The sequence below is a fragment of the Podarcis raffonei genome, chromosome 9 (assembly GCF_027172205.1).
Source record: "Podarcis raffonei isolate rPodRaf1 chromosome 9, rPodRaf1.pri, whole genome shotgun sequence".
Classification (NCBI taxonomy): Eukaryota; Metazoa; Chordata; class Lepidosauria; order Squamata; family Lacertidae; genus Podarcis; species Podarcis raffonei.
In genome coordinates, this window is record NC_070610.1 from 59,174,744 (window position 1) to 59,187,648 (window position 12,905).

The following is a 12,905-nucleotide window of genomic DNA, read 5'->3' on the forward strand; positions in this document are numbered from 1 at the left end:
TGCAAAGAAACACCTACAACAGATGCTGTGCTCAGGGCACTTTTTGGAATTTTTACAGATGGGATTGAATGCATGACAGCAAATTCAGTTTGCACAATTAATATGGATTTGGGCTCTTGCACAACAAACCTGTTCAAAGAAAAATCAATACTTTTTGCAGCAAGGGAAGTGATGGGGAAAAGTGCTGGAAAGTGTGGGACAGCAATTCCTCGGCATGTCTTCATATAACCTCCCTGCAAGCAGATCCAAATGAATGCTCAATAAACTGCTGGCTTCATAGAACCTCCTAGAAAACTTTGTGTAAAGGAATCAGGCTGAATGTTCAACAAGCAGGGCTTCTCAAACTGACCAAAGAGGGTTATAAGTAAATTAAAAATACAAGAAGCAAACTGAATAGCAATAAAATTTAAAAGCTAGTAAAAATAACCGCTAAGTATTTCAGAAAATCAACTAGACACAAGTTCAAATAAAAGGGGATTTGCAACCCTTGTGAAAGGAGGATAGAGAAAAGTGCTTCCTCACCTCCGAGTATTGCAAACCCTAGAGCTTACAGTGGCAAAAGCTCTATGTATAACGGGGGAGGCCTGTCCTGTTTCGTTGCCTGAGGCAAAACTGGAAAGTGCTGTCCCTCCTGCCCAGCGGCGTAGCGTGGGTTGTCAGCACCCGGGGCAAGGCAAGTAATTTGCGCCCCCTAACCCGGGGCAAGGCAAGTAATTTGCGCCCCCTAACCCGTGGATTTGCGCCCCCTAACCCTACAAATCTATGCCTATGAATGATGGTCCCTCTCTCTCTCTCTTTCTCATATTCCAATTGATTCCCATTTCCGCCGATCGATCCCCGAAGCTCTCACCCAGCGAAATTCGTGCGTAATTACGCTTCGCCATCCCTAATCCTGCCGCTTCCACCAGGAAATCATGCCGGTGCGTTTCTCCTCTCCAAACTTTCCCCGGCCCTTTGCCAGCCGGCGCAGCCCTTTTGGCTACGAGCTCCCCTCCTTCTCTGCCCGCTTCCGACCCCACCTCCCCGTCCAGCCTCCCTACCTCCTGAAAAAAGGCGCCGGCGCCGAGCAGGACACCCCTGCGGCCATCGGAGAGAGGCGGGGCCGAGGGAGGCAAGCCAATGGGCGAGGCGAGGGTAGGTGGCCACGGGGGCGGGCGCTGCCGCAGTCCTCGGGTGGGCAAGGTAGGAGCAGGCGGAGGCTGGCCGGCTGCTCTGACAATAGGGGCGGGCCGAGGGCACGATGCGGCTGGGCCCTCTGGACTCGCGCCCCCCAGATGTTGCGCCCGGTGCGGCCGGCACCCCTGGCACCCCCCACGCTACGCCACTGCTCCTGCCCAAGCCTTGTTTACCAGGGTCACGTGGTGGCAGCTTCTGGCAAGATCTCATGAGATCTTGCAGAGATTTCGCAAGATATTTTGCGAGCTCCATGAGATCTTGCTGAAAACAGCTGCACCCACCGCAGCCACACGACCCTCAAAGAATTCCACTGCCCAAGGTTGGCTGCTTCACTCCACCTCATGGGCAGGCTGGCCCTATTAGTAGTTATTACATGTATCATATTTTGCACATGAGGCAATTTGCAGCTTCTTAAACTCCTACACTTAAAATGGATAATTTATCAAGTGTTTGTCAAATCTACTACCATAGTGTTAGACTAGAAAAAGTGCACATGTGCACACACAAAAGTTCAGATACAACATGGTGTATGCATAACATACTTGGTGGGTTACTGCATAATGAAGAGGCAAAAGATCCTTGGATATGTTGACTGCAGGGGCTGGATATTAACTGGATACGTATACAACCTTGCAGAAGCCACAGTGCTGACAAGCACGTAAGGGCATTTGGTATATGGAGAATTTTCTACCTAGATACCAGTACCAGCAGTGGCCAGCTAGGTGTTCCAAGGAAACCTGCAAACAGGACATGAAGGCATCTGCATTGTCCCTTATTTCCCCACAAACCACCTAGTATGTACAATGCACCCTTATGTTAAAAATGCATGATGCAGATTCATAGAGGATAGGCCTATCAATGGCTATTAACCATTATAAGTAATGTATGGAGGCAGAATACATTTAAGGACGAGGCCTTGAGGACTAGCAACTAAGGAAGGCCACACATTCATACTTTGCTTGTGAGCGCTTAGAGAAGCATCTTACTGGCTGCTTTTTAAAAAAATAAGAACAAGATGCTGGACCTTGGTTTACCCTTGCAACACTGTTCTAATGTGTCCATACCGTCAATAAACCATGAATGCACCTTGTTTATTTCACTGTTCATACATAACTAAGGCAGGATGCTCCAGCTGGTGTTGTGCTTATGCAGTAAAGGTAAATCATGGCAGTGCAATGTATCCAGGGCACTATGTACCATTTTCTGAGTGGAAAGCTGCAATGAGTGAAGAGGCCTTTATAAACAGCTCCATCCCATATGCTCCTGAAAATTAGGGTTGTAAAACCAAATACTCTAGATGCCAAGTAGAAGAATGAGTTAAGTGGTTAAGATCTTGGCACAAGTCTTACTTCACATAACAGTAACAGTTCCACACTGTTGGTTTTACTCTTCAGCTTTAAAAAAGAAGAAAATCCATTTTAGGATTAGGCTGTGGGTTTCTTTTAAGGAAGGGCAGAAAGGTGTTGTTAAAAACCACATCACTGCAAAGCAATAATCTGTGTCTAAGGTTAGCAAACACTTTATTCTATGGTTTTTATCTGGCTTGTAGATGACTGAAGCTCAGGATGGGAATGAAATTCAATTCACTTTGCATTTAAAGGTGACCCTATCTAATCTGCACTTTCTAAAATAATATGCAAACTGAAACACAACCATCCTTTGAAAACCATGCAGCTCCACATTTTGCAGTGCTGTTCTCAAACCAAGTAATGACTACAAAAATGCACAAACTAGGGTTCATATGAATGCATATATTAATCAAAATAATACACACAAATTATTGGACATTGTATGCAAAAAACTACATACATAAATTCACACAAAAATACTGAATTTTCATTGGAAAAATGAGAAACCGAAAGAAACCAGAAATTGACTGATTCACCCATCCCTAGACTGAACCTTGCAGTCTGCTTCTTACTTCTAGAAGAGATCTAAGATGTATCAACAGAAGGCTTTTATTAACCGAAATTATACTGCCTGCTAATAGTGAGCAAACAGAAATGGGGAAATTCTACAATTGCATAATATTTCATGTGAAAGTTAACAAAATCTGCCACTAATAATTAGGGTTGTTTATTTTTACTGAGTATCCTTACTCAGGAAAAATACATGGATGCTTTAGTTGAGAATCCTGCATTGCAAGGGGTTGGACTAGATGACCCTCAAGGTCCTTTCCAATTCTACCATTCTATCATATCTGTCAATGTTTCCCTTTTTTAAAGGGAAATTCCCATATTCCGAATAGGATTCCTCACAAGAAAAGGGAAAAGTTGACAGCTATGCATTCTATGATTATATGATTTTACTGAAAGGCAGCTAAAAACACTTTAGAACTCAATCTTGCCAATTCTGCAGGGAGCAGCTGAAGAGGAAGGAAAGTGAAGAATTCGCTACATTGATAAGGTCTGCATATAATGAAAAAACAAACAAACCTGCTATTAGAAGCAACAAATGTTCGTGGGGCAAAGTGCTACATTGTATTATACCTTTCTTCCTAAGAAAATTACTGAGTCACAACCTAACATCCCTTCCCTTTCCTTCCCTTGAAAAAGGCCTTATTCTGAGGAAATTCATCTTATTTCTGAGGAAATTCAACCTGCATGTTCATAAGTGAGTCATTTAGAAAATCCACTTTCTCTAGCCCAAAGTCCAGCTCTTCTTTTCTGTGACAAAAGCATTCCCATGGTGAGTCGCAACAAAATGTCTAGAAATCTAATAATACTCTGTGTATAGTAAAATCTATTTCCCCTGCACCTGCATCATCTTGGTTTTCAATTTGTGCATGAATGGCACAAGTTAAAATTGGAACTGAAATAATTAAACCAAAACAATTAAGCAACATACAGTCTATGTACTGAAAACAAAAGGATCTCAAACAACTCCCCGTGTTTACATTTCACAGAAAACCACACACACATCGGCCATTGGTGCTTCATTGGCTCTACGAACACACGTTGCAAGCACTCCTACCCACTAGTGATTAATTCTTAATGTGAAAGTTGTTGGGACTCAAGTCCATCACAGCCTTGGAAGAGAAATACCCTCTTCATTCCACCTAATAAGGTGCACTCTGCACATGCAGAAATCTTACTAACATGCAAAATTTTGGTGCTGAAAGAGATCCTAGGCTCATATCCTGGTGGGTACTTTTGCCGTCTCCCCTCCCACTGTTCCATGTTCAGATATGTCTGAGAACAGATCACTAGGTGGCAAGTGGGGGGCAAACAGGGGAAGCTGAACTCAGCCTTACATATGGGAGATACCATATCAAGATTGAAAAACATTACACTCCTAAGTGAAGAAAAAACAACACACACACCACTGGCAGAGGATGCAATGGGGAAGGTAACAAACTCAGTGGCCTCTCCAGAATGGTATTTTTAGCGGATGCATTCTGCAATATGTCACTGATGCAATTATAGTGTGTCAGTGGTGGGTTTATACCACACATCATTCCACTGTATTAGTTGTTCTGCAATGTTTCTCCAGTGTCACTACATTATTGCCATCTGGAGGCACACTCTTGCTCGCAACAAAAGTGGGAAAACAAAATCGGGAGAAAAACACACACCTGAAATATCTGTGATACGAACGATTAAGAGAATTTCAGCAGAAAGCTATGGGGCATTAACATATTGGCAAATGGATGTCTGCCCTGAAACTCTTGCAGGAATGAACAGTGTTAAAGATTGACAAAATATAATGTGGATTCCTATATTCCTTCCTATGGCTGTTTTAATTTATTGCATGTTTATCCTACCTTTTTCTCTCAAGAGCTCAGGGTGAGATACATGGTTCTTCTCCCCCTCATTCAATCCCAACAATCCTGTTAGGTTAGCCCAAGAGGCAGTGAATGGCTCAAGGTCACCCAATGATCTTCATGGCCAAGTGGAAACTTGAACCCTGGTCCCCCAGGCCAACACACAATGCCACTACACCACACACGCTCTCTTAGGTTCCTAATATCTGAGCACAAATAACAATGAAAAAAGGAAATATGGAAATCACAACTTTCAGCAGGAAAATCCTGATCCCAGATTACTGTGAAACAGATAACCTAGTAGTGCAGGGAGGGATGCACTCTGCACATGCTTTAGATTTATTTATTTTAGGAGTATACCTCAATTCAAGGCTGAGCCCTGGCATTGCTGAGTGACTATAAACTTAACTGTGGGGAAAACCAGCTTCATCACAAAAACACACTTTCAATAGCATGAAAGAGACTCACTGAAATATTGTACAAATTCCAGAATGGCAGCAGGGGGTGAGTATATTGCCTCCCCCCCATCTTTTCAGTATGAAATCACCTTTTCTTTTCCTTTCTGCCCCAACGGTAATATTGGAAACTGCCTTTTAATGAATCAGACCATTGGCTCATCTAGATTAGTGTTGTCCACACTGACTGGCAGCATCTCTCTATGATTTCAGACATTGGTCTCTCCAAACCCTACCTGGGAACACTTGCGATTGAACATGGTACCTTCTGCACACAAAACATTCTGCTAAGAAACATTTTTTGTTTAGCTTACCCAACTGCTGAGAAAGCTGGCGTGAATTTCAATCTCTTGCTATTTCAACTTTTCAAATGTCTTAAATTATTGCTGCTGGTTCTTCTTCTTGTTTGATCTTTCTGGCAAACCGCTTTGAGGTCTGTTTGTTTGAGACCATCAGGCAGCGTGCACCTTTTTGTGAAGTTAATAAATGCAAAGAAGATGTTCCACAGTTCTGTTCCCTCCCCTAAGGTCCACCGTAAAAGAGATGGCTTTGCTGTTGTCACCTCTCTCTCCTGACCCAGCAGCAGAGCTCCTGCGTCTGCAACAGCTGTGCTGTGTAGCTAGCAAGTGAGACTGTTCTTGGGACAAAGAGGAAGTGATGAGGGGCGGGGGAGGAAGAGGCTTGCCCGGTTGAACACCAGCCTTCAACACCAGTGCCAAAGGCACAAGAAAGCCTTACCCATAAAGAAAAGGGGCAACTCCGAACTCTGGGTTGGGAGAAGGCCTCACCATGTGCGCCTCTCTCCCAGAGTCCCAGCACCGCTTTCCTGAGCACGAGGAGCGAGGAGCGGCGTGTTATGTTCACTTTGCCCAAGAATGAGGAAGTAGAGAGCTGTTGAGTACAAGCAGCACGAAGAAGAAGAAAAGTGTAAAATGCAGAACTCCCCTCTACAAATGTAATTCCCCAGAGAGGTCCACGCCAGCTAACCCGTAACTACAAGGGCTTCAGGCCAGCTCTGAAAATGTCCACACCTGGAAACTGAAATCCACTCACCCCTCCTTCCTCCCTTAAATCACTTGCACATGATGACTTGTGGGAAATCAGAATAAAAGTAAAAAGGCCGTCTCTCTCCCTGCCGCTCCGCAGGGAAACAGAGAGTCTTATTATGGCACCAGAGGGACAAGCGGGTTTACTGAGGCACAAGTTTCCACAGACTAGCGCCACTTGATCTGTAATAATAATAATAATAATAATTTATTATTTATACCCCGCCCATCTGACTGGGCTTCCCCAGCCACTCTGGGCAGCTTCCAAAAGAATATTAAAATACTGTGATACATCAAACATTAAAAGCTTCCCTAAAGAGGGCTGCCTTCAGATGTCTTCTAAAAGTCTGGTAGTTGTTGTTCTCTTTGACATCTGGTGGGAGGGTGTTCCACAGGGAGGGCGCCACTACCAAGAAGGCAAGTAATTTGCGCCCCCTAACCCTAACCCCCAGATGTTGCGCCCGGTGCGCCCGGCCCCCCCTGCACCCCCCATGCTACGCCACTGCCGAGAAGGCCCTCTGCCTAGTTCCCTGTAACTTCGAAAACCCCCTCTGCCAACCAGCAGCAGACTCCTCCTTTCAAATCTGGCCCGGGGCTCCGACCGCCTGGAAGGAGCCATACTGGACCCTCCCCCTCCCCCCCCCCCGGTCCTGTGTCCCTCTGGTTGCCGCATCCATAAACATTCCCGCGTGGCAACGGGGAGAGCGAGAGAGCGCGAGCGCGCGTGCCAGCGAGCAGCGGTGTCGTCTCGTGCGAACGCGGCAGCCGCTTCCCGCCTCCCCGCCCCTCCCCTCGGGGCTCACCTCGAGCGGGATTCCTGACGCCGACGTCGCCTCACACTGCCAGGGGAAAGACGAGGAGGAGCCGGCAGTTCTGAGGGAGAGAGACCCGAGGCGAGCAAGAGGAGTCCCGCTTCACCAGAGCGCCATGTCGCCACTGCGCGGCGGGGTCGGAAGAGCCTGGCGGTTCCTTGTTGTTGACGAGGAGGAGGAAGAAGTAGTCACTTCGCTGCCTGCGAGGCTGAGAAGGGGGAAAGCAGAGAAAAAGGAAGTCCTGCGCTGCTGCTGCTGCTGCTGTCACTGTCGAGGCTTTTTCCCTCCCCTTTGGCGGTGTGGTGTTTTTTTTCTTGTCGGCTTCCAGCAGCGCGCGCGCACGCCCCTCTCCTCTCTCCCGCCCGCCCGCACACGCTGACAAGACTTTGCACGCGCCCCCGGGCTTGACTCCCGCCTTTCTCGCTGCCTCCCTTCCTGCGCCCGCTCGCCCGCACCTCCGCCTCCCTCTCACTTCCTAGCTGGAAATTCCCACCGACGTCGTGAGAGTAGCGCGGGTGAAAAAGAAACAGGCGCCCGAGGGAGGGGTGTGTGTGTGTGCGCGTGCGCGCGCGGGAAGAAGCGGAGAGCTTGCAGCAACCCGGAGGGCTGGGTTGAGGGCAGGGCAGGGAGGGAGGGAGGGAGGGAGGCGCCGCCTGAGATGTGCAACTGCACAGCCCGCTGCCATCATCATCATCATCATCATCATTATTATTATTTTATTTTATTTATTAACGCTTCTTTTCTTGTTTTCTTTTCAGAGAGGCATCCTAGCTGCTGGGGAAAGGGGCAGTTTTATCACTAGGCAGATCAAAGATGACCACTTCAGGTGGCAGATGCTGGAATTGGGCTTTTAAATTCACAGCATGATACACGCTGAAAGAAAATTATATAAAAATGATGCACCGTTGGTATTTAGCTCCCAGTAAATTAGCAAAAATGTATAAGACAGGGTCAATGCAGTGCTTTTTTTCTGGGGGGATGCAGGGGTACGCATACCCCTAAACATTTTGTGGATCTAAGTTTGGCCTCACTGAGGGGGCAGTATTTCAATATTAGTAGGAAAATGAGAGTACCCCTAAACATTTTTTTTAGAAGAAAAAAGAAAGCACTGGTCAGATGTATGTTTGGATTTTTGTTGTGGGGGCAGCCTTTTGTTAGGGGGGCAGAACCTCAGATATATATTTTTATTGATTTTATTGACTTGAGGGGGTAGCTGCCCCCCTGCCCCCACTGGCTACACCCATGGCCCAAGTGCTTAAATATGGCAAAATTTGCAACAAACATTTAAAGCACTCTCATGCCACTTTAACAGTCATGACCAGAGACGGACCTGGGTTCCCTTGCACTATAGGAGCCAACTCCTAGGGGTTCTTCAGCATGCCTATAATTTTTTTGAGGGGGCCACCTCTCCCCCAAGTTGATGGGCATTGTCATTCAAATGGGGTATGTTTTCCACATCATGTGATCAATCATGCAGGGTGGGACTTATCTCTCTCCCCCCCCCATTTTTTCAAATTGGCACCTCTGCCTTGCACCCTTGGCAAAGAAATTATTGGTACCCCCTCTCGCCATCTCCAGATTCAATGGGCCTTACACCCAGGAAAGTGGATACACGGGTAAAGGGACCCCTGACCATTAGGTCCAGTCATGACCAACTCTGGGGTTGCGGCGCTCATCTCGCTTTATTGGCTGAGGGAGCCGGCTTACAGCTAGCATGTGGCCAGCATGACTAAGCCGCTTCTGGAGAACCAGAGCAGCGCACGGAAACGCCGTTTACCTTCCCGCCGAAGCGGTACCTATTTATCTACTTGCACTTTGACGTGCTTTCGAACTGCTAGGTTTGCAGGAGCAGGGACCGAACAATGGGAGCTCACCCCATCGCGGGGATTCGAACCGCGACCTTCTGATCCGCAAGTCCTAGGCTCTGTGGTTTAACCCACAGCGCCACTGCGACGGCAAGGACTTCTGACTCACTTGCCTTTCCTTACCTCTGACAAGGTGCCAGCAAAAAGACACTAACTTGGAGGTTGTGCTCCAGTGCACACTTTACTAAGAAGTAAGCCCTGCTTAAATCAGTGGCCCTTGCTCTCTGGGGTAAACGTGCAGCAGTGTGAGTGCTGGAAATAGATCAAGGTGGTAAAGAAACTGAGGAAGAGCAAATCAGCTGTGCTAAATTAAGAGCTACCCCCCACCTCCCCAGGGCCAAGCAGCAGCTGGTCCAAAGCCACCCAGTGTACTTCCTAGCTAGGGTGACCAGATGAAAAAGAGGACAAGACTCTTGTACCTTTCATAGTTGTGTAGACTAGGAGTGGAAAATGTGGAATAGCAGTAGCATCCTCCCAGGGAGAAAATATACTGGTCCAAAGTCACCCAGTGTGCTTCCTAGCCAGGATGACCAGATGAAAAAGAGGACAAGACTCTTTAATAGTCCACTAGGAGTGGAAAATGTGGAATAGCAATTACTTGATGCAAGTTCTGTCATCTAACTGCCCAGCAAAAATCTACCCACCTTGCAAACTTTGTGCAAACAAATGAGGATGAAAGAAAGATGTGATTTAGCAGTGACCTTTGATCATGATTGATAGGCACGACAGGAGTACCTTACCATATTCCTTTGCTTCTTCTCTTCCATGATTATAAATGTGTGAGTCATGGTGACTTTCTTCACCACCACCCTGTTGACAAGTCTGGAAGAGAGCCTCCCCAGCTTCTCTGGCAAGTTCTTCTAAAAGCAGTTAGCATTGGAACACTAGTAATACTTTGATTAAAGGGGCAGGCGGGACTGAAGAGCAACTGGAGAGTGGTGACATCAGCAAACTTTTCCTCAATCTTGCCAGACTAAATAGTGGGTGGACTGAAGGAAATTATGCCCCTGAGATCATTAGAGTGCTTGAAAATGTGCAAATAATGTTGGCCTTCGTTTGAACAAGACCTCTGCGTAAGGAAACCTTTTCATACGCCCACACCTAACAGAGGAAATGCAAAGGGCATCTTCCCGTACAAAAGTTTGACTGTATGAAAACCTTTGCCTGTATTAAGCAGCTCAACAATAAAAATAATGACTGCACTTACTGGCATTGATTTTTCTACACTGGTGCCAAGGCTGGCTCCAGCTGTTGAGGGACCTTCAACAAAGTGCCCCTTTCGAGCCCCTATTTTGCAGTGCCTCACCGCCGCTCCCCCATGCCTCCAATTCAGTGTTTCCAAAACCTGGTTCTCCAGCTGTTTTTGGACTACAACTCCCATCATCCCTAGCTAGCAAGACCAGTGGTCAGGGATGATGGGAATTGTAGTCCAAAAACAGCTGGAGACCAAAGTTTGGGTAACACTGCTCCAATTACTCACCCAACCAACCACCCAGAAGAAGAGGAAAGGCAGCACCTGCTGGTCCTTGCCACTGTGGATCAAAAGCTTGCACTGCCTGTCCATATTTTATTGGTTCTTGTATTGATTTACAAAGCCACCCACCTGTCAAAGCTGGTCCACAGAGTGGTGGGATTTAGAAATCCAGCTTGGCAGCCACATCTGGTTCCTCACCCTAGCTTTCAGATGGTAATGTCCATTCATTTATTCATTTGCTTTAAAATGCAGCAAGTCAGCTGAATTAGGAGGCCCTCCTATTCACTCTGCTGAGTGGGGGCTGTTGTCCCCAAGTCCTGCCCTGATGACACCATCTGGTGGCAGACAGGGCAAGACAGCAAGTGAACGTTCATGGAAAGGAAATAACTGTCATTGCCTGCTGCCCAGTTTTGAGGTTGCAGTGGGGATTAGGCACAAGGGTGGCAGAGAGAGGGGGCAGGCGCATGAGCAGGTTGCATTGGCACAGATGCTGTTCCTGTTCCTGGATATTGTCCTCACCTGCACACCCTGGTAGGCAAGCAAGCATGATAAGGAGCAATTGGGTTAGGGGTCAATGGTGGAATCTCCCAAGGCGCTGGGCCAACAGTTGCCAACAGTTGCCCAAGGATGCTTATCCTTGCTGATAGCCCTAATATTCAGCAGATGGGTTATGGCTGCAGATTAGCTGACAGGAGTGTATAAAGTATGGTGGGGAAGGCCACAGCAGGGAGTGTCAGGCATCACTGCTTGGTCTCTCTTTGGGGTTTGACTTGAGTCTGCAGCCTCCTCCTCAGACAACACCCAAGATTTCCTGGGGACTGACTGTGGCCCATCCCAGCCTGCTAGATCCCTCCCTTGAACTCTAGACCTCCAACTCCTCAGGCTCTTACCACGCTTCATCCTGATCCAGCCTGTCCCTCTAGGACAGTGTTTCCCAAACTTGGGTCCCCCAGCTGTTTTTGGACTGCAACTCCCATCATCCCTAGCTAGCAGGACCAGTGGTCAGGGATGATGGGAGTTGTAGTCCAAAAACAGCTAGAGGCCCAAGTATTGGAAACACTGCTCTAGGATGTCAAGATGTGGTTGAAAATATGCAGGCAACAATTACAGAAAGAAAACAGAGATAACTGTAAAACAGAAATTTTAAATATACTTACTTGGAAATCAAGGGGGCATACAACTGAGCAGGCATGATTAATATTGTGCTGCAAGATTTCTGTGGTTGGGAGTGGTCCTTCATTGCTTTGTAAAGGTCCTGGCTCTTTCCCATGTCTATAATAAAACCAGAATAAGCCATGCAAAATAGCAAAAGATGTAGATTATATAAAACAATAGAAGTTATGCAAAAAAAATTTTTTACACAGGTTACTGAGTTTAGATGCCCACGGTGCAGAAGTTTTAGGCAGTTTAGCAAGTAATGCACACATCCTCATTAAGCTGAAGTCCTCACTGCTACTATCCCACCAAGGTCCCCCTGTTTATGAGTCACGACTGATTCATTTGCAACTTTTGAAATATATCAGTAGGATGCCACACAGTGGGCTGCTTTTATGATAGTATTTTGGCCACATGCACAATACAATAATACACAATACAATGAGGTTGAAATGCAATGCAGTTAAATCAGGATGTCTCTCTTTCAGAGATGATGCACATTAATTACAACATCATGAACCAGGACTGTGTACACAACTATACCTTCAAAACACATTTCCCCCCCTCAAAGAATGATGGGCTCTGTGGTTTACTCCTGAGAGTTACAATTCCCCAATGCCTTTTCTAAACCTAGGAATGCTTCAAGGGAAATAATGTGCTCCAAATGTGCTTTAAAGGTGTGTATTCAGCCAAAGTCACACTCAGCATAGATCCATGGAAATGAAGTGTGTACACAGCTCAGGTTGGAGAACGCTTGAATTCCCAAGGAAGCAGATGTATTCAGCCAAACCACCCATAGTAGCACATGTGATGCTGCATAGCACTGCTTTGCCTCTTCAGTTGGGTGAAACATCAGCAAACCACAGAGCCTAGGACTTGTCGATCAGAAGGTCGGCGGTTTGAATCCCCACGATTGGGTGAGCTCCTGTTGCTCGGTCCCTGCTCCTGCCAACCTAGCAGTTTGAAAGCACATCAAAGTGCAAGTAGATAAATAGGTACCGCTCTAGTGGGAAGGTAAATGGCGTTTCTGTGCACTGCTCTGGTTCGCCAGAAGCGGCTTAGTCATGCTGGCCACATGGCTCCCTCGGCCAATAAAGTGAGATGAGCGCCGCAACCCCTGACCCCTAATGGTCAGGGGTCCCTTTACCTTTTAAGCACT

At 46.8% G+C, this 12,905-nt stretch overlaps 1 protein-coding gene across 3 annotated transcripts in view; it reads right to left on the minus strand.

Moving 5' to 3' along the window:
* NFKB1 (nuclear factor kappa B subunit 1) overlaps window positions 1-7,710 on the minus strand; it is a 74,189-nt gene extending 66,479 nt beyond the window's left edge. The window contains exon 1 of one of the 3 annotated variants that reach the window (XM_053403944.1): window positions 7,244-7,710. The gene's annotated coding sequence lies outside the window, so the exon portion shown is untranslated. The remainder of the gene's footprint in view (window positions 1-7,243) is intronic. The other 2 variants (XM_053403945.1, XM_053403941.1) reach the window with 2 other exon arrangements.
* Window positions 7,711-12,905: the final 5,195 nt, after the last annotated feature.